Source organism: Tenrec ecaudatus, chromosome 4 (assembly GCF_050624435.1).
Source record: "Tenrec ecaudatus isolate mTenEca1 chromosome 4, mTenEca1.hap1, whole genome shotgun sequence".
NCBI lineage: Eukaryota > Metazoa > Chordata > Mammalia > Afrosoricida > Tenrecidae > Tenrec > Tenrec ecaudatus.
In genome coordinates, this window is record NC_134533.1 from 53,373,353 (window position 1) to 53,395,272 (window position 21,920).

The window sequence follows — 21,920 nt, forward strand, 5'->3', positions numbered from 1 at the left end:
GATGACCCTAAACACAACAGAAGCATTGCCTGGCATCGCACCCTCCACATACTTGCTACTCTGACAAAGCCCACTGTTGCAGCCAAGGAATCAATCCATCTCACTGAGGGTCTCTCTTTCTCTGGCCTTCTATTTTACCATGCCTGATGTCCTTTCCCAAGAACTGGTGTCCCTGATAACATGCCCAAAGGATGTGAAATGAAAGAATTAATACTTAATTAGCTTGCAGAGCATTGTCTTGTCATTAACATTACAACTCACATGTCAGTATTAGATCTATTCTACCAATTTTTATAATTTTATGAAAATAAAATCTAGATGACATAAAATCCACCCAAAGCATACAACTTAATCCATCAGCTTTCTGTCAGTTTGTTGTACTGTGGTGGCTTGCATACTGCTGTGATGCTGGAAGCTATGTCACTGGTATCTCAAATACCAGCAGGGTCACCCAAAGTGAACATGTTTCAGCAGATCTTCCGGACTAAGAACAGGCTACAAAGAAGGGCTAGGTTATTCACTTCTGAGAAATTAGTCACTGAAAATCTTATAGATGGCAGCAGAACATTGTCAGACATAGTGCCAGAAGCTGACCCCCTTGGGTTAAAAGGCATTCAAATGATAACTGATGAAGAGTTGCCTTCTCAAAGTAGAGGCGACCATAGTGATTTGGATGGAGCAGTCTTTGGCATCTTCATTTGCTAATGGGGCATGATTCAAAATGGAGAAGAAACACCTGCAAACAGCTATTAATTGGAATGTGGAATGGTGGTACCTAGGAGTAGTATGGACTAGGATAATTGAAAGTCATAAAAAATGAAATATACCACATAGAGCCTTACATCCTACGCATTAGGGAGCTAACATGGACGTGTATTGACCATTTAGAATCAGACAATCATGGCTTACTATGCTGTGAATGACAAATTCAAGAGGAAAGGCATCACATTCATCGTCAAAAAGGACATTCCAGATCTAGCAAGAAGTACAGTGCTGTCTGTGATAGGGTAACATCTATCCACGCACAAGGAAATACAACTATATACAGCTATTATTCAAATTTATGCACCAACCACTAAAGCTGGTGATACAGAAATTGAAGAATTTTACCAACATCTTCAATCAGAAATTGATCAACATGCAGTCATCATTATTGGTGATTGGAATGCAAAAGTTGGACACAAAGAGTCAATGAGGAAGGCACAGTATTGGGAAAACATGGTCTTAATGATAGAAGCACAACTGAAGATTGCATGGCAGAATTTTGCAAGACCAACGACTTTTTCACCACAAATACCTTTTTTTAACAATGCAGTGACTATACACGTTCGGCATTTGGGCCAGGAATTTGTTGTACTGATGATATTGAGTTTCTTTCTTCTTTTTCTTTTTTAATCATTTTATTAGGTGCTCATACAACTCTTATCACAATCCATACATACATCAATTATGTAAGGCAAATTTGTACATTCACTGCCCAATATTGAGTTTCTTTATGGTCTTGACTATACACATAGACTTCTCCAAATGGAATATATATATCAATTAAATGGACAACATCTGTGGGAAAAGACAACGGAGAAGTTCAACATCAGCAGCTAAAACCAGGCCAGGAGCTGACTACAGAATAGACAGACCATTGGTTTCATATATAAGTTCAGGTTAAAGCTGAAGAAAATTAAAATAAGCCCACAAGAATCAAAGTATTGCCTTGAGTGTACTACACCTGAATTTTGAGAACATCTCAAAAACCTATTTGACACATTGAACACGAATGATGGAAGGCCTGCTGAGTGGTGGGAGGACATCGAGAACATCAGCCCAGAAGAACACAAACGCTCATTCAAAAGACTGACAAGGAAGTAAAGCTCAAAAGGGAAGTCAGGAGAGACTCTGAAGCTGGCTCTTGATGATAGAGGAGGAGTTGTTTTGTGCTGTGGAGTTGGTTCTGAGCCAGGGCCCTTGTGCACAATAGAACAAAGCACTGCCGATCCTGCACCACCCTCCTATCAGCTGAAGCCCATTGCAGCAGCCACTGGGTGATCTGCCTCATTGACAGCCTTCCTCTTTCACATGGCTGCTATCCCTTACCAAGCATGCTGTCCTTCTCCAGGGACTGGTTATCTCCTGACAACATATTCAAAGTATGTAAGATGATGTATGGCTATTGTTGCCTCTAAACTAAGTCAAAACAAGAAATCAAAAGAGCTAAACAGAAAATCTCAAAAGACAGCATTAGAAGTCAAAGTCAAATATTATCATGAAATGTACAAAGATGTAGAGTTAGAAAACCAAAAAAGAACAAACTCGACATATCTTATAATGAAAACCTAAGAAAAAATAATCTGGCCTCAAATTGTAATGTTGAAAGCTTCTATGGAAAAATTATTAAACATTGCAGGAAGCACCAATGATACTGAAGAAAGAAGTCAACTGTATTGAAGCCATTAATCAAAGCACAGTCCAAGAATTGACAGAATACCAATGGAAATGTTTCGACAAACCTACGGCAAGAAATTCAGAAAACAGCTACCTGGCCAACTGACCGGAAGAAAACTTGTACCTATTCCAAAGAAACGGGATTCAACAGAATGTACATATTATAGAACAATATCACTGACACCTCACTCACGTACATTTTCCCTGAAAATCATTCAACAGCCATTGCCATGGTACAATATATGGAGCTATCAGAAATTCCAGCTGAATTCAAAGAGGACATGGAATAATCATTGCTGAAGTCAGATCCTGGTTGAAAGCAAAGGAAACCAAAACGACGTTAAATTGTTTTCATGACTACGCAAAGGCAGCATGGATAATAAAATACAATGAACAGCATTGAAAACAAAGGGAATTCCACAGCACTGTGTATACTAACCAGTATACATGGATCAAACAGAACAAGGGAACATGGTTTAAAATCAGGAAAGGTGTGCATCGAATTGCATCTTCTGACCATACTTATTCAATCTGTATGCTGAGCAAATGACCAGTGAAATCAGGATTACATGAAGAAGAATGTGGTTAGAGGAAGGTTTATTAACAACTTGTGATGATATATCCTTGCCTGCTGAACTGAAGAGAACTTGAAGTACTTGTGGATAAAGATCAAGGATTGCAGCCTCCAGTATGGGTTACAATTTAATATAAGGAAAACAAAAACTCTAAATGGACCAAGAGATAGCAGCATGATAAGCACAGAAAAGAATGTTGTCATTGACTTTATTTTGCTTGTATCCACAATCAATGCTTGAAAACAAAGACGTTACTTTGAGGACGAAGGTGTACCTGATCCAAGCCATGGTATTTTCCATTGCCTTGTATGATTGTGAAAGGTGGACACTGAATAAGGAAGATTGAAGAAGAATCGGTATATTTGAATTATTGTACTAGTAAAGAATACTGAAAGTACCATGGACTGCCAAAAGAACAAACAAATCTGTCTAGGAAGAAGTACAACCAGAACGCTCCTTAGAAGCAAGGATATAGTGTCTGGGGTCTTAAAGGCTTGAAGGTGAACAAGCGGCCATCTAGCTCAGAAGCAAAAAAGCCCACATGGAAGAAACACACCGGCCAGGGCAATCACGAGGTGCCAAAGGGACCAGGTATAAAGGCATCATGCAAAAAAAAAAGATATATGTGTGTATATGTATATATATGTGTATGTGTGTGTATATATATGAAGGGGGAAGTGCAGAGTGGAGACCCAAGGCCCAAGTGTCAGCCAATGGAGATCCCCTCACAGAGGGGTTCAGGAGAGGAGATGGGTCAATGAGGGTGCGAGGTAGTACCGATGAAGAACACAGCTTTCCCCCAGATCCTGGATGCTTCCTCCCCCCAACTACCATGATCCGAATTTTACCTTGCAGGGCTAGATAGGGCAGAGGTTGTACACTGGTACATATGAGGGCTGGAGGCACAGGGAATCCAGGAATCCAGGGTGGATGATACCTTCAGGACCAAGGGTGTGAGGGGTGGTGCTGGGAGAGTGGAGGGCAAGTGGGTTGGAAAGGGGGAACTGATTACAAGGATCCACATGTGACCTCCTCCCTGGTAGAGGGACGGCAGAGAAGGGGGGGGAGGGAGACTCCGGATAGGACAAGATAAGACAAAATAACGATGTATAAATTACCAAGGGAACATTAGGGAGGGGGGAGCAGGGAGGGAGGGGGAAAAAAAGAGGACCTGATGCAAAGGGTTTACGTGGAGAGCAAATGCTTTGAGAATGATTGGGGCAGGGAATGTGCAGATGTGCTTTACACAATTGATGTATTTATATGTATGGATGGTGATAAGAGTTGTATGAGTCCCTAATAAAATGTAAAAAAAGAAAAGAGAAAAAAAATGATTAGGGCAAAGACTGTACAGATGTGCTTTATACAATTGATGTATGTATATGTATGAATTGTGATAAGAATTGTATGAGCCCCAATAAATTGCTTTAAAAAAAAAGAGTTGTATGAGTCCCTAATAAAATGTAAAAAAAAGAAAAGAGGAGGAAAAAAAGAGAAAATGATTAGGGCAAAGAATGTACAGATGTGCTTTATACAATTGATGTATGTACATGTATGGACAGTGATAAGAGCTGTATGAGCCCCTAATAAATTGTTTAAAAATAAAATAAAAAAAGACATCAAAAAAAGAAGCAAGGATAGTGAGACTTCATCTCACATATTTCGGACATGTTGTCAGGAGACCAGTCCCTGGATGAAGACATTTTATTTGGTAAAGTAGAGGGGGGTCTAAGAAGAAGAAGATCTTGGACAAGATTGACACAGTAGCTGGCTAAAGGATGGGTTTGAACGACTGTAAGGATGGTATGGGACTGGGTAGTGCTTTGTTCTGTTGTGCTTGGGGTTGCTATGAGGTCATGGGGTCAGAACCAAGTCGATGGCACCTAACAACCTACAACTGAATGATTTTAGGATGTTCAATGAGTTATGAGCCAGCACCACTAATTCCTGAACATTTTCATCATCTAAAAAGGAACCCCATGTCGAATAGTAGTCACTCCCCATGCCCCACTCGCCACGACCCCCGCCAATCACCAATCTACTTCTTATCTCTTTCTTATCTCTATGGATTGGCCTGTTCTGGACATTTTATATAGAGTCATACAAAAATGAGTGGGCTTCAAAAAGCTCATGGGAAAAATCCTATTCTATGTAAATTATTTTTTCTAGGATCTTTAGGAAGCCACAAAATATACAGTCCTTTATGTTTGATCACTTTCACTTATTATGTTTTCAAGGTTCTTCCATGTTATAATACGTAGTATTACTTGATTCCTTTTTAAATGCAACATGAATTTATTGAGTATATGCATTCATGCAGACAGTGTATTACATATTGGAAACAGCAGTAAACAAGACACACATTCCAGTTCACCAAGAGCTTACATTTTAGAGGACAAAGAACTGCTGGGCACAAAGGACCCTGCCTGTAGATATTAGAAAGAGCCAATACATTCCCTGTATTGCTTGGATTGTTTCATATGTTCTATTACTTTCAATGAAAAGCATCCTTACTTGCATGCATGTAACTGTTAAGTAGGCTAGCATAGAGCTGGGGAATGTCCATTAACGCATGCCCAGAAGGCCAAGCTACAGAAACAAAGGAGTGGTGCACTGCACATGCTCAGAGGTTCAGGTTTCCTGCAGATAGCCATGGGTGGGTGCTTAACCTGGAGTGGCCCACCTAGGTCAGGTGAATTCAATTCAGCCAATAGGGTCGATCAGGGGTCATCCACCACGCCTCCCCATGGAATCTTTGAAAAGGCAGGAGCCCAGAGTAGAGCGACACTTTTCTGCATGACGCCGAGCAGCTTTCAGCTAGGCTGCATGTTCGGGAGGAGTCCTATGGGTGCCGTGTAAACCTGAAACTTCTTCTAACTCTCATAAAACTCACTTGGATCACAAACCAGGCTTCGGTGTGAATTCTTTCTCGCGCAGAGCCAAGGACTGAGGTATAGATCTAGCTCCAGAGAGATCTAACATAAGTGGTGCCGTGACTCAGAGACATAAGATAAGCTAGCTCTAGGAGCGGGCACTCCCATTCTGGTATCACTGGTTTTGGGCAACTTCTGGACTCTTTTCACCTCACCACCCTCAGGAGACGGCGTGTAGCTGGAAAAGAAGCCAGGCTGAACTGCTCCGGCAACATCTAGGAGGTGGATGGCCCACCAAAGCGACTCACGGGGACACTCGTAATGTATTGCCGAGCTGCTGGATAGACATCCCTTCCCTTCAGAGATTTGAGAGTTTGCTCCTGCCGGCAGGCGTCTCTGAAGGCCATGGGGCCACACCACACAGTGGCCCTCCCAGCTTGTGATCTAGAAAATAATCGGACCAAAATGTCGGCTGCACCTGCCTGAGGCCTCAGATTCACAGCACTCCAGAGGTGCACACTGAACCTGAGGTTACTGACCTTGAGGCATCAAACTCGCAATAGCCTCCTTGTTGTGTGTTTTCTAGATGGGACTCACCAGCTCAATACCTAGGAATTGGCCCCTTGGATGTATCCTATCCAATTGGGAAAGATTGGATCCGCAAAAGCTGATTAACATTTTTGTGGAACGTTGGAGAGGTGGTAGGAGATGCCGTATATTAAAGCATTCTACCTTTTGAGAAAAAACTAAGATCTCTATTCCCAGTGCACCCAGGACCCCCTGAGGGACCCTGGACTAGAGGGAAACTATTGCCCCAACCCTGAAGCAGCCCTGAATATTCTACCTGTAGTAGAGGCAGCAGGGGAATTTGGTTCCCAGGCAATTTATAAGCCTTTTACTCTAATTGAACTCAAGCAAATTAAAAATGACGGGCAGTTACGCTAACAAACCCAAACAGTACATAGAACACTTCCAGCACCTCACTCTAGCCTATGATTTAACCTGGAAAGATGTAATGATCATACTGGGACATACTGGGACAAACTATGACAGATTTTGAGAAAGAGCGGGTGCTCAAAGGTGCTAGGAAGTTTGCAGAGGAGTTACATGTGATGAATGAAAAGTACCCTGTAGGGGAAAATGCTGTACCTTTAACAGACCCTGCTTGGAATCATAGTGAGCCTCAGGACAAGTGGGCACAGGAACATTTCCTGGTGTGCATCACAAGTGGACTAAAGGCAGGTAGGCAAAAGTCCATTAATTATGCCAAGGTGACAGCGATTCACCAGGGACCTACTGAGTCTCCTGTAAGCTTTTTAGAGCGGCTAAAGGAAGCCCTAAAAAATCATACTGCCATAGATATAGAATCCTATGAGGGGCAAGTCTTGCTCAGGGACAAGTTTCTCACACAGGCCGCACAGGGCATTCGCAAGGAACTCCAAAAACTAGTGCAAAAGCCTGAAGGAGCTACCCTGGAGGAGATGGTCACTTGTGCTAACACGGCCTTTTACAATAGGGAGTAGGAAGGGGAGGCTCGAGCCTGGGAGGATGTTAGGCATGCCCAGGTATTAGCTGCACTCGATAACCGATGCCCATCAAATGACTCCCAGGTTTCTCAGACCTTTGAACCAGGTACCAAGTGCTACATTTGCCGGCGACCGGATCATTGGGCTAGGAACTGCCCTAACTGGAACAAGCCTCAAGCCTCCTCGGACGCCATGTGTCCATTGCTTGTAAGCAAACTGGCCACTGGGCTGGCCTCTGTCCTAAGGCCCAAAACCTGAAGGGCAGGTGTCCACAGGCCAACGTACAGCTGGTAACGGAGGAGAATTGAAGGTGCCCGGTCCAGATGGCCCAGCAGCAAGAGATAACTGTTACTGGTCTGGAACCTAGCGTGAGCATCGACATAGCAGAAAGGTCAGTGAACTTCCTTTTAGATACTGGGGCCACCTTCTCTGTCCTTATTTCCTTCCCTGGACCCCTGGCACCCCGCACCTGCTCCATCGTGGGAGTGTCAGGAAAACCTGTAGTTAAACATTTTAATGAACCTCTCAGATGTCTTTGGGATAACTTCTATTTTTCTCATAGCTTCCTAGGGGTCCCTGAATGTCCAGCTCCTCTCCTAGGCTGAGACATACTGTCCAAGCTGCACACCTGCACAGTCATCGGGCCTCATCCAGGTCCCACTACAAATTTCCAGTTGTTCCTCACAGTGGAGGAGCCTTAGACTCCTCCACAGGAACCGTGGGAACAGACGAATACTCCTGTAAGCCACTGGATGGTCTTAGGATGATATTTCATCACCACCCAAGACTGATGAGGGCTACACAAATGAGTCTACCTCAAAACCCTCACAGCCTTTAGTCCAGTGAATGCCTTTACCCCATTCCTGTGTTTACAGTGACCAAACTCTCATGCCTGTTAGTGACAAGATTTCTATTGACTTCCTATGTCACTAACCTAACTTCAAGGGCACTGCCACCTTACAATCTTACCCTTGTCTCACTTAAACTGTTCACCCATTGTCTGTTTGTTTTTCCAGTTCTCAGGTTACCAAGGCCTATGAACCAAGTGTGCCCGCTCCAGGACCACCGTCTCCTAAACCCACCTCCACCTTATCTATCCTGGGCTCTAAATGGACAACCCCTTCTAACAGAGTAGGAAGGATATGGACCGAAAACCCCACTTTCATCCCCTTTGCCAGCAGGAAGTAGCTAGAGATGTCATCATCCAGTACTCCAAAGACTTGGGTCCATATCTCTTCAGGAGGGAATGTTAGGTAAGCTAGCATAGAGCTGGGAAATGTCCATTAACACATGCCCAGAGGGCCAAGCTATGGAAACAAAGGAGTGGCGCACTGCACATGCTCAGAGGTTCAGGTTTCCTGCAGATAGCCATGGGTGGGTGCTTAACCTGGAGTGGCCCACCTAGGTCAGGTGAATTCAACTCAGCCAATAGGGTCAATCAGAGGTCGTCCACCACGCCTCCCCATGGAACACTTGAAAAGGCAGGAGCCCAGAGTAGAGTGACACTTTTCTAAGGTGACGCCAAGCAGCTTCCAGCTAGACTGCATGTTCGGGAGGAGTCCTATAGGTGCCGTGTAAACCTGAAACTTCTTCTAACTCTCAGTAAACTCCCTTGGATCACAAACCAGGCTTCGGCATGAATTCTTTCTCGCGCAGAGCCAAGGACCGAGGTATAGATCTAGCTCCAGAGAGATCTAACACAACCACTGCCTCATCTTTCATTCTTCTGTCTTGTATTTCATACTCCAGCCAAATGAACTAGCTCGACATCAGCATATGCTATGTGTGTGGTAAAGAATTAACCTTACCCAAAGAAAAGACTGGTCCTTTCCCCAGTTACTAGGCAGTGATCCCTTGGAACACCCTTCCTATTAGGTGTATCTTCATTTGTCTTGGGGGGTGGAGTTGGGTGGAAGGTGTCACCAGGCAGTCTAACAATATGACTTATGTCAGAGCTTTGGGTTATGCAGTTCTGCCTCCAGAGAAACTAGAGACTGAAGGTATTAGCCACACTTCCAGGAAGGACTGAAGACAAAAGGCCGGCCACAGGACAGTATATGTTCAAGTTCCAATTAAAACTCTGCATATCAAAGGCTTTCCCAGTTGGCAATACTCTGTGTGTTCTGCCTGACTCCGGAGATTGAGAATGATGGAGATTCCACATTTGTTATTTCCCTGAACTTGATGAGTTTCTTCCCTTAGCAGATTTTAATCTGTATCCTTTCCCCATGATAAATAAATAAACAACCATAAGTCCCAGCCATAAGCTTGGGAGTCTACATAATTCCATCCACATCACACTGGCCAGGGCCCACTGTGTGTGGGGTGGGGGTGGGGGAGCCTTCACAAGGAATGGGTCCTAAGGGGCAGTTGCATAGTTGAAGGGTAAATTAAAGAAACTGAATCAGACAAGGCATGCAAGGGCTCACCAATTCCATGGAAATGAACCAGAGAGAGTGAACACGTGTTCTCTCACAGGCTTATATATCTTCAGGCATGCAAGCCACATCAGACGTATACATAACAGGAAGGGGGTGTGTTAGAGGCATGCACGTAACAGGAAGGGAATATGCTAGGACACTTGACAGGAAGGTACATACGTACCAAGATGGATGGGTTCTACACTTGATCTTAGCCAAAAGGCTGAGAAGCAAGCAATATGGGTTCTAGAGTTAAGATGGTCATCTCTGAGCTGGCTTGACCTTAAGTGTCCCTGAGCTCTTCTCCAGGAAAACAAATTATGATCCATATCAGAAGCGAGTGGGCCATACTTAGGGTGGGGTGGTCTGATCCATCTTGATGGCAGTTAACCTTCAAACAGATAACCTTCAGCAGTTATCCCTCCACCTGGTAGTAGCAACCATGGGCTTGCAAGCAGCATCTGAATCAGCATTATTACCGGGGGACATGAGTAGTAACTTTTAGTTATGAGAATGGAAATGAATTGGCTACTCCAGTCCATTTAGTTTCTGTGGGAAATTAAAACATTATATAATTAAGCCATCATTGTTAAGCCTCTGTTTTTTATGACCAAATGTAATTTTTAACTGATCACTTACCTTCAGACAGGTAAACAAAATGAATTTCTTTAGAGTTGGTAAATCTGCAACCCAGAGAAGTTGAATAACTTGTACACTGTCAAATTAGTGAAGAGATGGATCTTGGTTCTAGGCCAGATGTTTTTTTCAATAGAAACTGCCTTTTAATAGGTCCTGTTTAAAAATAAAATTTATTTTAGAAATCACATTAACTATAAACTGCCTTATTAAACAGAAATGGCCCATGACTCACTCACTCACTTGCACAGAGTTGATTCTAACTCACAGTGACCCTACAGGACAGGACAGAACTGCCCCTGTGGGTTTCTGAGGCTGTAAATGCTTATAGGAATAGAAAGCCTCTTCTCACCTTAGCCTTTTGAACTGCCGACTTGTGGTTAGCAACCCAGCCTGTAACCACCACGAAGACAGCTGGGTTCCTAGAGTATAGCGTTTGTAACATGCAGTGAAAAGAAAAAGTACCAAATTTTTATGCTGTGGGTGGAGACTAAATTAGATCATTTTTCAATGAGGAGATATGAGTAAATACACAGAACCAGAATGCAAATATAATTTATTGTACCTAAGTTTTTCTATATTCCTCCCTCCTTAAATAACCAAAAAAAGATCAGTTTAAGTTTCTTTTTCTCAATAGTCACAGGATATAAGGTTACTGTTCCTACTAAATCCTTAACTAAAATCCTTAATTTTTATTATTATCACTTTTACTAAAATCCTTAATTTCCCCTAATAAAAAGGTTTTTTTAAATCCTTAATTTATATTACTATCACTTTTAAAATTAATCCTGACCCCAGAATCAGTGACAACGACCAGTAAGAAGAAGCATCCCAAATTCCATTTAGAAACCCCATTAAACCCAGGACATTGAGTGTAACTCGGAGCAGCCTTGCCTAACAGAGAACATTCCTCTGAGATTCCCAGTGTGCTGTAAATCTTGACAAAAGCATCTCTCTCCCACGAAATGCTGGTAGGTTCAAACAGAACTGTGGGTTACACAGTGCTTAATTGCTACACTACTGTGAATTGTCATCAACTTGATGGCAGTGAGGTTTTCTCGTTTTGTCTTTTAGATAAATTAAGAATATAGAACATAAAAATATCCTAATATCTGTCTCAGGGTCCTATGAAATCCTACTACCTAACTGTAAAACAGAAGGCATTCAGCTCATATGCAAACTAATGGGGAATAAAATGATTTCAAAGTAGTCTGGAAAGAAAATAAGTAAATAAAATCTCTTTAAACTTTAAGAACATATATTTCTCTCTATGTTACATTTAAGGTCAAGTTATCTATGGGGAAGAGTGACCACATGTATGCTGTATGTTAGAGGTGGATCCACATTTACCACACAGCATGGTAAAATAAAACTAAGGGCAGATTTAACATCATCTCCCCATTTACTGGCTACTTATAAAACCGAGCTAACACTATTTCATGTTTATTGACATGATGAAAATAAAGATGAATGAAAAGTGACAGGCACAGTGCATGCCAATAATCAATGCTAAGTACGTAAATATTAATGTCCTTTCCCGCTTGTACTGCAATAAAAGTCTATTCTGCAAACACCCAAAGTTCTAGAACTTAAGAAGTAAGACATCATTTTGGCATACAATCTTTAAAAGCCATTCTTTTCTCATTTTCATTTTTGGCAATTGTGCCGGCTTTTAAAAGCCACTCTTGGAAAGGCCACATTGGAGGCTCTCCTTGGAACACTGGCACAGCCAAGGCTATGATGCAGCAGGGGACAGAGGAAGGAATCTGTCCAACAAAAGAAAGATGGGGAGGAATATACGCTCTTTCCCATCGCCATTACAACAGCCGTTGAAGGACATCCGAGTTTCCTCCTCCAGGGTACTGCCCGGAACCAGGAGACCTGCGAGGTGGGTTGCTTCTTCTTATGTCAATGTCACACTACTGACATTGAAAAGGAGAAAGGTCAAGTAAATGGCTTTTGATTTGCTGATGGCAACAGTAGTAAGAGTAACATATAAACGAGTGTCCAACTATATAGCCCCTGTTAAAAACACTCCCTCAATGCATGAATACCTTCTTTTATTAAATTGGAACTCTATGATGCTCACTCTCCCGACACAACGGCTGGAGTCAAAGTGGGTGAACAAGTAAATGTGGTGAAGAAAGCTGATGGTGCCTGGCTATCAAAAGAGATAGTGACTGGGGTCTTAAAGGCTTGAAGATAAACAAGTGGCCATCTAGCTCAGAAGCAACAAAGTCCACATGGAAGAACACACCAGCCTGTGTGATCGAGTGGTCCCAAAGGGATCAGTTACCAGGCATCAAAGAACAAAAAATCATATCATTGACTGCACACCTCCATGATAGGATCACTGAAGACAAATGGGTGCATAAGCAAATGTGGTGAAGAAAGCTGATGGTGCCCGGCTATCAAAAGAGATAGTGTCTGGGGTCTTAAAGGCTTGAAGGTGAACAAGTGGCCATCTAGCTCAGAAGCAAATAAGCCACATGGAAGAAGCACACCGGCCAGTACGATCACGAGGTGCCCAAGGGACCAGGTATAAGGCATCATGCAAAAAAAAAAAAGATATAAGTGTGTGTATGTATGTGTATATGTATATATGTATGTGTATGTATGTGTATATATATATATATATCATATTTAAATGAAGGGGGAAGTGCAGAGTGGAGACCCAAGGCCCAAGTGTCGACCAATGGAGATCCCCTCATAGAGGGGTTTAGGAGAGGAGATGGGTTAATTAGGGTGTGAGGTAGTATCGATGAAGAACACAGCTTTCCCCCAGATCCTGGATGCTTCCCCCCCCCCCAACTACCATGATCCGAATTCTACCTTGCAGGGCTGGATAGGACAGAGGCTGTACACTGGTGCATATGAGGGTTGGAGGTACAGGGAATCCAGGGTGGATGATACCTTCAGGACCAAGGGTGTGAGAGTCGATGCTGGGAGAGTGGAGGGTGAGAGGGTTGGAAAGGGGGAACTGATTACAAGGATCCACATGTGACCTCTTCCCTGGGAGAGGGACAGCAGAGAAGGGGGGAAGGGAGACTCCGGATAGGGCAAGATATGACAAAATAACGATGTATAAATTACCAAGAGCATATGAGGGAGGGGGGAATGGGGAGGGAGGAGGGGAAAAAAAAGAGGACCTGATGCAAGGGGCTTAAGTGGAGAGCAAATGCCTTGAGAATGATTGGGGCAGGGAATGTATGGATGTGCTTTATACAATTGATGTATGTATATGTATGGATTGTGGTAAGAGTTGTATGAGTCCCTAATAAAATGTAAAAGAAGAAAAGAGAAAAAAATGATTAGGGCAAAGACTGTACAGATGTGCTTTATACAATTGATGTATGTATATGTATGAACTGTGAAAAGAATTGTATGAGCCCCAATAAATTGTTAAAATAAAAAAAAAAGATTGTAAACTTCTGCAGATCTTAAAAAAAAAAAAATTAGAAGAATCTAAAATGAGCTGATTCCAGGAACCCAAGAGGAAGGCGAATTTTGAGAATGATGAGGGCAACGAATGTATAAGGGTGCTTTATCCAATTGATGTATGTATGGATTGTGATAAGAGTTGTATGAGCCCCAATAAAATGATTTATTATAAAAATAATAATAAATAAAAATTAGAAGAGTCGATGAGAAAATTAGGTTCAAAATAACCAAGCATACGGCCAGGTGAGCTGGACTCCCAACATTTACCTGTATCAAGACCAATATGGACATTAGAATTGCAGAGGGCCCTAACTGTGGAAAAGAACACCAATCCAGGCAAACCATCAGATCTCTTCTTGTTCCCACCCTAACACCCAGTGACAGTGTTGGCTAATGAAAAAGATACTGTTGCTTTTCAGTATCAGTCATGAGCATATGAAAGAGGTGTCAAAAGCTCAGGAGAAAATTACAGTAACTTTCCATTCTATTTCTCCACAAACTTTTAAAAATCTCATATTGGTTAAGAATACCATCTCTTCTTTGTTGACACATAATATGCCTCACATAACTAAAACACCCAAAATAACAGTTGTCACAATTCCACTGTGACTCCTGGCCGACCCCTGTTTCAGAACACAAAGGGTTCCACAGGGTTTTTAAGAGCGTGATCTTTTGGAAACAGGTTGCCACACTTTTCTCCCAAAGTCCCTCTGCACAGATTTGAAATGCCAATCCTTACAGCAGTATTGCTACGTGTTGTTTTCAAAGCTGTGAAGTTACAGAAACAGATCACCAGGCCTGTGCTCTGAGGTGCTTCTGGCTGGGTGTGAAATTGTTAGGAACCTGCTTTTTAAAGTCTGTAAATTAGTCAGGAGCTCTTGTGGCATAGTGGTTTACCAGTTGGGCTGCTGTCTGCAAGATCAACAGTTCAAAACCGCCAGCCATTTCTAGGAAGAAAGATGAGGCTTTCCGCTCCCATAAAGAGTTGTAGTCTCAGAAACCCATAGGAGCACTGACTTCTCCTATAGAGGTATTATAAGTTGTCAGCAACTCAATGGCAGTGAGCTTTTTTGGTTTTGTTTTGTTTTTTAGATAAATTAATTGCAAATATCGAACATAAAAACATCCTAGCAGAGTGGGGACCCAGAGCCCATCTGGGAGAAATTGGACATCCCCTTGCAGAAGGGCTATGGGAAGGTGACAAGCCAGTCAGAGTGCAGTGTAGTAATGATGAAACATACAATTTTCCTCTAGTTCTTAAATGCTTCCTCCCCCGACTATCATGATGCCAATTCAACCTTACATAACTGACTGGACTGGAAGATGTACACTGGCACAGATTGGAACTGGAAATACAGGGAATCCAGGACAGATGAGTCCCTCAGGATCAGTGGTGAGAGTGGCGATATCGGGTGAGTGGAGGGAGGGTGAGTGAGAAAGATGGAACAGATGACAAGGTCTACATGTAACCTCCTCCCTGGAGGACGGACAGCGGAGAACTGGGTGAGGGAGACGTCAGATGGGGTAAGATATGATAAAATAGTAACTATAAGTTATCAAGGGCTCAGGGGTAGGTGGGAGCAGGGAGGGAGGGGAAAATGAGGAGCTGATACCAAGGGTTCAAGTAGAAAGCAGGTGTTTTGAGAATGATAGTAACATACATACGAATGTGCTAGACACAAATGATGTATGTACGAATTGTGAAAAGAGTTGTATGAGCCCCTAATAAAATGATTTTTAAAATCCTAATATCTGTCTCAGGCCATAATGGTGATGTTAGGCAGCTTAGCTTAGGGAATTGGGAAGTCCATTTACACATGCCCAGGAGAGCCAGCAAAGGACAAAGCTGGATTTTCCCGCCAGTGGGCACGGATAGGCGTTACACCTGGAGCAGCCCACCTGGGCCAAGTGACTGCAATTCAGCCAATGGGATCAACCTGGGGTTGTTCACCACGCCTCCCCTGGGAACCCTTGAAAAGGCAGGGACCGGAAGGGAGAAGGTCTTGTCTTGCTTGGGTGGTCTGGTCATCTTCTTGGGAGGAGAGTGATCCTTGCGTGACCTGGGGCAGTCTCTGCCAGGCCGCATGGTCAGAGGAATCCTATGGGTGCCACGTAAAACCTGAAGTTTCTTTTAACTCTCATTAAATTCACTTGGATCATATGAACTGTGATAAGAATTGTATGAGCCCCAATAAATTGTTAAAAAAAATAAAATAAAAATTAAAAAATTCACTTGGATCACGAGCCCGGCTTCGGCGTGAAATCTTTCTCACGCGGAGCCAAGGACTGAGGTTGGAATCTAGTCCTGGAGAGAGAGACCTTACAGTGACAGTTTCCCTTTCTAGACCTTTCTGTATTTTTAAAAAGTTCACAAACTATAATCCTGAATATAGCCAACTTATTCATATTATTAAAAATTTATGAAGTTCATAAAATTCTAAAATATGTATCTAATTTAAGAATTATTTTCAAAAACAAAGAATTATTTTCAATTTCTTTTAAAATTCTAGACTCAATTCCTCCAACTACCCAATACTCAAATTGTGTGCACTCTGGCCACCAAAAAGGCCTTTAAAAAGTAGAAACCAATATAATTGTTTACCTGTCAGGGGAAACCAGCCCCTAACACACCATTATGGGTCTGGTAGGCACAACTGTACAGTGATAATAAGTAAAGATCATAGTAAAGTTATAGAGAGCATGAGAGATAGAAGAGAAGTATTGGAATAAATGGAGTCAGACACAATTCATGGTAGCACGTTCACCTCAGCCCTGCCTGGTGCTCCACGTGGAGGGAGAGTCTTTAATGCTAGTCCGGGCTTTTATGTTCTCTGGGGACATGCAAGCCCCCTAATTACAGGTGAGGACCCACGTCACAAGAAGGGGCTGTGCTATAGGTTATAGAGCAATGAGAGGGGGTGGTCTAGGGACATACACGCAATAGGAAGAGGAGGGATTGGGGGGTATACATGTGACAAGAAGGGCGTATCCTAGATTTAGGATGGCAGCCTAACCTTGGTCATCCTTGGGCGGGTTAGACCTCTCTGGGGTCTCCTACAAGGAAATAGACAACTTCTATCCTTATCAGAAGGGAGTGGGCCCTACTTGTTGTGGGATAAACAGTGGTGTCTGCTTGCTCTAGATGGCTGATAGCTCTTAGGGAGAATGACCCCTGATCTACTCCTGATGACCTCGAGTGTATAGTCATTCGCAAGCAGCTAAGTTTGGCATATATTTGGGGGAGACAACTTGGGAGAAATCCTTCTGTTTCCCACATTTGCCTAAGTAAAGCAGCATTTTTTTGGTTTGTCAAGGACAGCAGTTCTCAATCTGTGGGTCACGATCCCTTCAGGAGTCAAACGACCCTTTCACAGGGGTTGCTCAATTCATATCAGTAGCAAAATCACAGTTATGAAGTAGCAACGAAAATAATTTTATGGTTGGGGGGGGTCACCACAACATGAGGAACTTACTAAAGGGTCGCAGCACTGGTCGAGGGAGATGCATACAAAATGATATATAGGTCCTTTTGTGCTCAGACAAAAAGACACTGTTATTGATCATGGAGCCCTGCTGGTAGAGTGGTTACTCGATGGGCTTGAAATCCACATGGTTGGCAGTTCAAAACCACCAGCAGAAAATTATGAGCTCTCTACTCCAGTTATAACAGTTATAGTCTCAGAAACCTACAGGGGTCGGTATGAGTCAGCATTGACTCGATGGCAGTTTTACTAATCATGGTACTTGTGTATTATAAAAACAATAACAATATTGCCTTCATAACCTGTTCAAAGTGACCTATATAGGATTTCCTAGACTGTAAATCTTCATAAGAGAAGACAGCTTCATCTCTCTCTCTCTCAAGGAGTGACTGGCAGGTTTGAACCACAGACTTTGCAGTTAGTAGCCCAATGTTTTATCCCACAGTGGCACCCTGCTTCCTGGCTCATATATTAATTCCCATAATTCATAACATATTTTGAAAGTTATTCTCATTGACTGCATTGTACATTCACTTCAGCTGAAATTTACATAACAAAAACAACTTGGCAGAAGGCATCCTGGAAAAGTTATGTCTAGAATGTGTGTAAATCGCCTCTCGGTCTTCTGGCTAAGATCAAGTGTAGAAGGTGTGCTCTCTCTTGGGAATCAGAGACAGGTAAGTTGGGACAGCTGAAGAAGGACAGCATGGAGTAGCCATAGGAGACAGAAATGCATTCTTAACTCAAACGAGAAAGTTTTGAGGAGATAGTAAAGGGGCTGAAGAACAAGATGAAAAGTATAAGTGCCTGTAATCATCCTAATAATAAAAATGAAACCCCAACCCCTATTTGATATTTCATTTCTAATTCTAAAAGTATTATCTTAAATCTTTTGCCCTATCAACCTGGGAGCATTTGTTGAGTACTTCATGTTTTATAAAAAAAAAAAAACACTCAGTTTAAATCAAGATGGGTACTAACATAATTTGTATAAAGGAAAAGAGGTACGCATCTGGATAGTGTCATAATCTAATCATTTCACAGGCTCTATCAGGGAAGTCCAAAACAAAATAAACAAAAACTCATTGCCATCAAATCAACTCTGACCCATAGCAACCTTGTGTAGGGTTGCAGAGGCTTGTAAAGCACATAGCCTCTCCTTTCTCCTGATAAGCAGCTGATGGGTTTGAACTACTGGCCTTGTAGTTATCAGCTTAACAACTTACCCTACAGCAACACTAAGGTTTCCTTTGGGGGAAAACCAAACACCAAAGTCAATGCTATCAAATCCATTCCAACCCAACAACCTTATAGAACAGAGTAGAATTGCCCTGTAGGTTCCCAAGACTGTAAGTCTTTACAGGAATAAAAAGCCTCATCTTTTTCCCAAGGAGCAACTGGTGGTTTGGAACTGCTGACCTTAGGGTTGGCAGCCTGATGCATAACCTGCTACACCTTCAGGGTGTGAGAAGCCCTTCAGAATTCAATAATTTAAATTGATGTAAAAGAAGCTAGAAGTTCTCTGATCTGAATTGATCATACTACTAGTCATATTGCTTTTTTAGCCAATTCCTAAAAGCAACTGTCTAAAGAGCTCTTTCAGGAGCCCTGTAAGAACAATAGTTAAGCACTCAGTTAGGTAGCTAGGAAAAGGTTGGCAGTTTAAACCCAGCAAATACCTCCATGGGAGAAAGCCCTGTTGATGTGCTCATATAGCACCATTGTAAGTCAACATCACCTTGGATGCATCTAACAATAGTTCTTCACACTTTCCGGTAGGGAAAGTTCATGATCTCCTTTGAGGAAAAGAGGCAAGAGCCTGGATACTACCTGAATCCAAATATTTAACAGAAACTGCCAGAAGAAGTCTTGAGAAAAATAATTGAAATTGGTTGTAAAAGAAGCTACATACCACGAGGCCAACATCTGTCATACCCCAAATCACAATGCACTACTTTAGCCCAGTTCTTCAAAACAACTTTTTTAATTCTTTTACAGGTAAAGTCAAGGGGCCCTGGATGTGCAAAGGGTTAAGCATTGGCCTGCTAACCACAAGGTCCAGGGTTGAAACTCATCAGCCCCTCCGGGGGATAAGGCTTTCCAAACCAGGAAACTGTAGCAGGCAGTTCTACTCTGTGCTGAAGTTCTATTTTGTTCTTCTGTGGGGTCACTAAAGTGGCAATCAACTGGAAGGTAGTAGGTAGAGGGAAAATCCACAATCACCCGCAAGCAAAATTGACCATTAGAAATAGTTCCATTTAGCCTCCCTCCTTCTTATTAAATTTTTGTTTACAAAAGTAACATGTAATTCCGTGTTCATACTCATTAATCGATTCAATAGTCTTAACAGAAGGCTTAGATAGTAGCGCAGACACCATGGTATAAAATGTACAACACATCCAGCTGAGGAGTTCAGAGACCACTTGGAGCATTTCAAGAGGTTGTGTCACCCAGCAGTCAGGATGTGGTTGTTGGTCTCCCCTCCCCAAGCCCATATTGTAAAAAATAAGTGTCGTCCTAAAACTGTTGCCAGACCAAACCCAATAACCACATTTGCTCACTGAGCAGGTGCAACGTGGAAGTAACATCTTTCCCTTCCCGTAACCTAACATTGAAAGCATTAGGCTGACCTAATGATAAGCGAAAACACGAACTCAGCTGACATGAACTTTCTGCTCTCCTGGCGCGGGAGGGGTGAGGACCAGCCCAGAAGTGGTGGGTGCACCCTCCTCATCCGTGGACATGCCCCTGGCCAATCTGCCCGTCCCGGGGGTCAACGCTGAGCTGGACACCACCGCCTCCTCCTGCCCCCCACCAAAAGCCCGCCTTCCTCACGGAAAGCCCGGACGCCCCGCAGGCAGCGAGACAGCTAGAGCTAGGCGCCCCCTCTCCACCACAGCCGGGCCACTCAGCGGCCCCGGCCATCCAGACACTGGCCGAGCAGGATGTCCGAAAGCCTGAGCCTCCCCTCACGACGCCCCCCAGCCGCCCACACTACCCAGCCCTCTGGCCCTCACCCACCTCGGGCCACCAGCTCCGCCTGGGCGCGCTCGCTGAGCGGACACAGCACGCTGGCCGTCTCTCCAGCTGGTCTCCAGCCGACGAGAGCTGGGTCCTTTCTACCTAGGGTCCACACCCGCCTCCCCGCTGCCATGGTGACAGCCCCACCCCCTCGCTAGTCGCTGATAGGCCCGGCCTGGGATCGCGGAGGGCTCCCATTGGCCGGGGCGGGGACAGGGGGCGCCAACGAGGGCGTAGGCGGGCGGCGCGAGCGCGAGCGCAGAGGAGCCTGGGGGAGCCTGAGCCGAGAGGGACGTGGCGTTCGGCGACGCGGGCGGAGCGGCCGCGCCTCTTCGCTTCCTGGGTTTCCCGGAGGAGCCCGTCGAGCAGGTCCTGGGTGGATGAGGTATTACCGTGGGATGGAACGGATCCCCAGAGATCGCCTCTTCTTGGCTGCAGGCCCGTGCTGGCAGTGGCGAAACCTGTGAGACGGGCTGCCAGGCTCATCCTCGGCCGCGGGCCTCGCTCGGGTTGACACCCAGGACCTCGTATTTCTAACCTCCCCCCAACCCGTGTAGCCTGTACTCCTGTCCGTCTCCTCCCTTTACGGACATCCACTCCAGACTCCTAATTTTGAAGACGAGGAAACAGGCTCAAAGATACAGGCGATTCAAGAGCGAGAGAAGTTTTTGGAGCCTCCAGATTAATTTCAACCTTGGGTCGGCCAAATAGTAGCAACGCCCTGCACCTTAGTTGTCTCGCCTATTAAGACAGGTCATGTGGATTTGTCTTTTACAGGGATTCTCAAATTTCCTAAGGTTCGTAGCCTAACGGGAAATAACCGGGTGTCGTGCCAGCTTTCCTGGGACAGCTTTGTAGACATTGACTTCTTAAGGGAAGTCAACCTTACTTCCTTTAAAGTGGCTGGTCATAGTGATTACGTGATCATCATTCTTAAGTATGACATTCCAGGTAAGGCTGTGGTTACACAAGAGATTTTCCCCCATTATATCTAGGTAAAATGGAAGAGAATATAAGGGAAGGGGGTTTACCCCTAGGTTGGATACTGTCCAAAAAAACGGATAATTCTATGGTTTGGCATCTCAGACTAGAGCAAAGCTAAAACTGTAATTGGTAAAAGAACGTATTCAGACGTGACATGAGGTGACCTTGTTTTGTTTCAGTTCTTGGTCACGATGGCTTTGTCTGATGATCTGTGCGTTAGTTCGTGTTCCTTCGATAAGAAAACATTAAGATCCAGCAGTGAATGCCACATCAGCATAAAATTTGTGGATCGCCATACCAACTCTCAGTAACTGATAGTATCAGACTGACTCCCGAATGTCAGGCGCTGCTTTTATTCTTTAAGGATGTTAGTTTGGACATACGTCTCTGGCTATCGGTAACGACGGCGCCTCTCACGCCTGCTCACTCTACGTATCTGTCATACTGTAACCGGTGGACATAGCTGAAGAACATCAAAAACGATCGCGACCAGGAAGACGCCGGATTAAAAAAAGAAAAAGTT

At 43.7% G+C, this 21,920-nt stretch overlaps 1 protein-coding gene across 4 annotated transcripts in view; it reads right to left on the reverse strand.

Annotated features, from left to right (window-relative positions):
• NUCB2 (nucleobindin 2) overlaps positions 1-20,552 on the reverse strand; it is a 55,218-nt gene extending 34,666 nt beyond the window's left edge. For all 4 annotated transcript variants that reach the window (XM_075546001.1, XM_075546003.1, XM_075546002.1 and 1 more), the window contains exons 1-2: positions 20,414-20,552; positions 10,473-10,625 (exon numbers count right to left, since the gene is read on the reverse strand). The gene's annotated coding sequence lies outside the window, so the exon portion shown is untranslated. The remainder of the gene's footprint in view (positions 1-10,472; positions 10,626-20,413) is intronic.
• Positions 20,553-21,920: the final 1,368 nt, after the last annotated feature.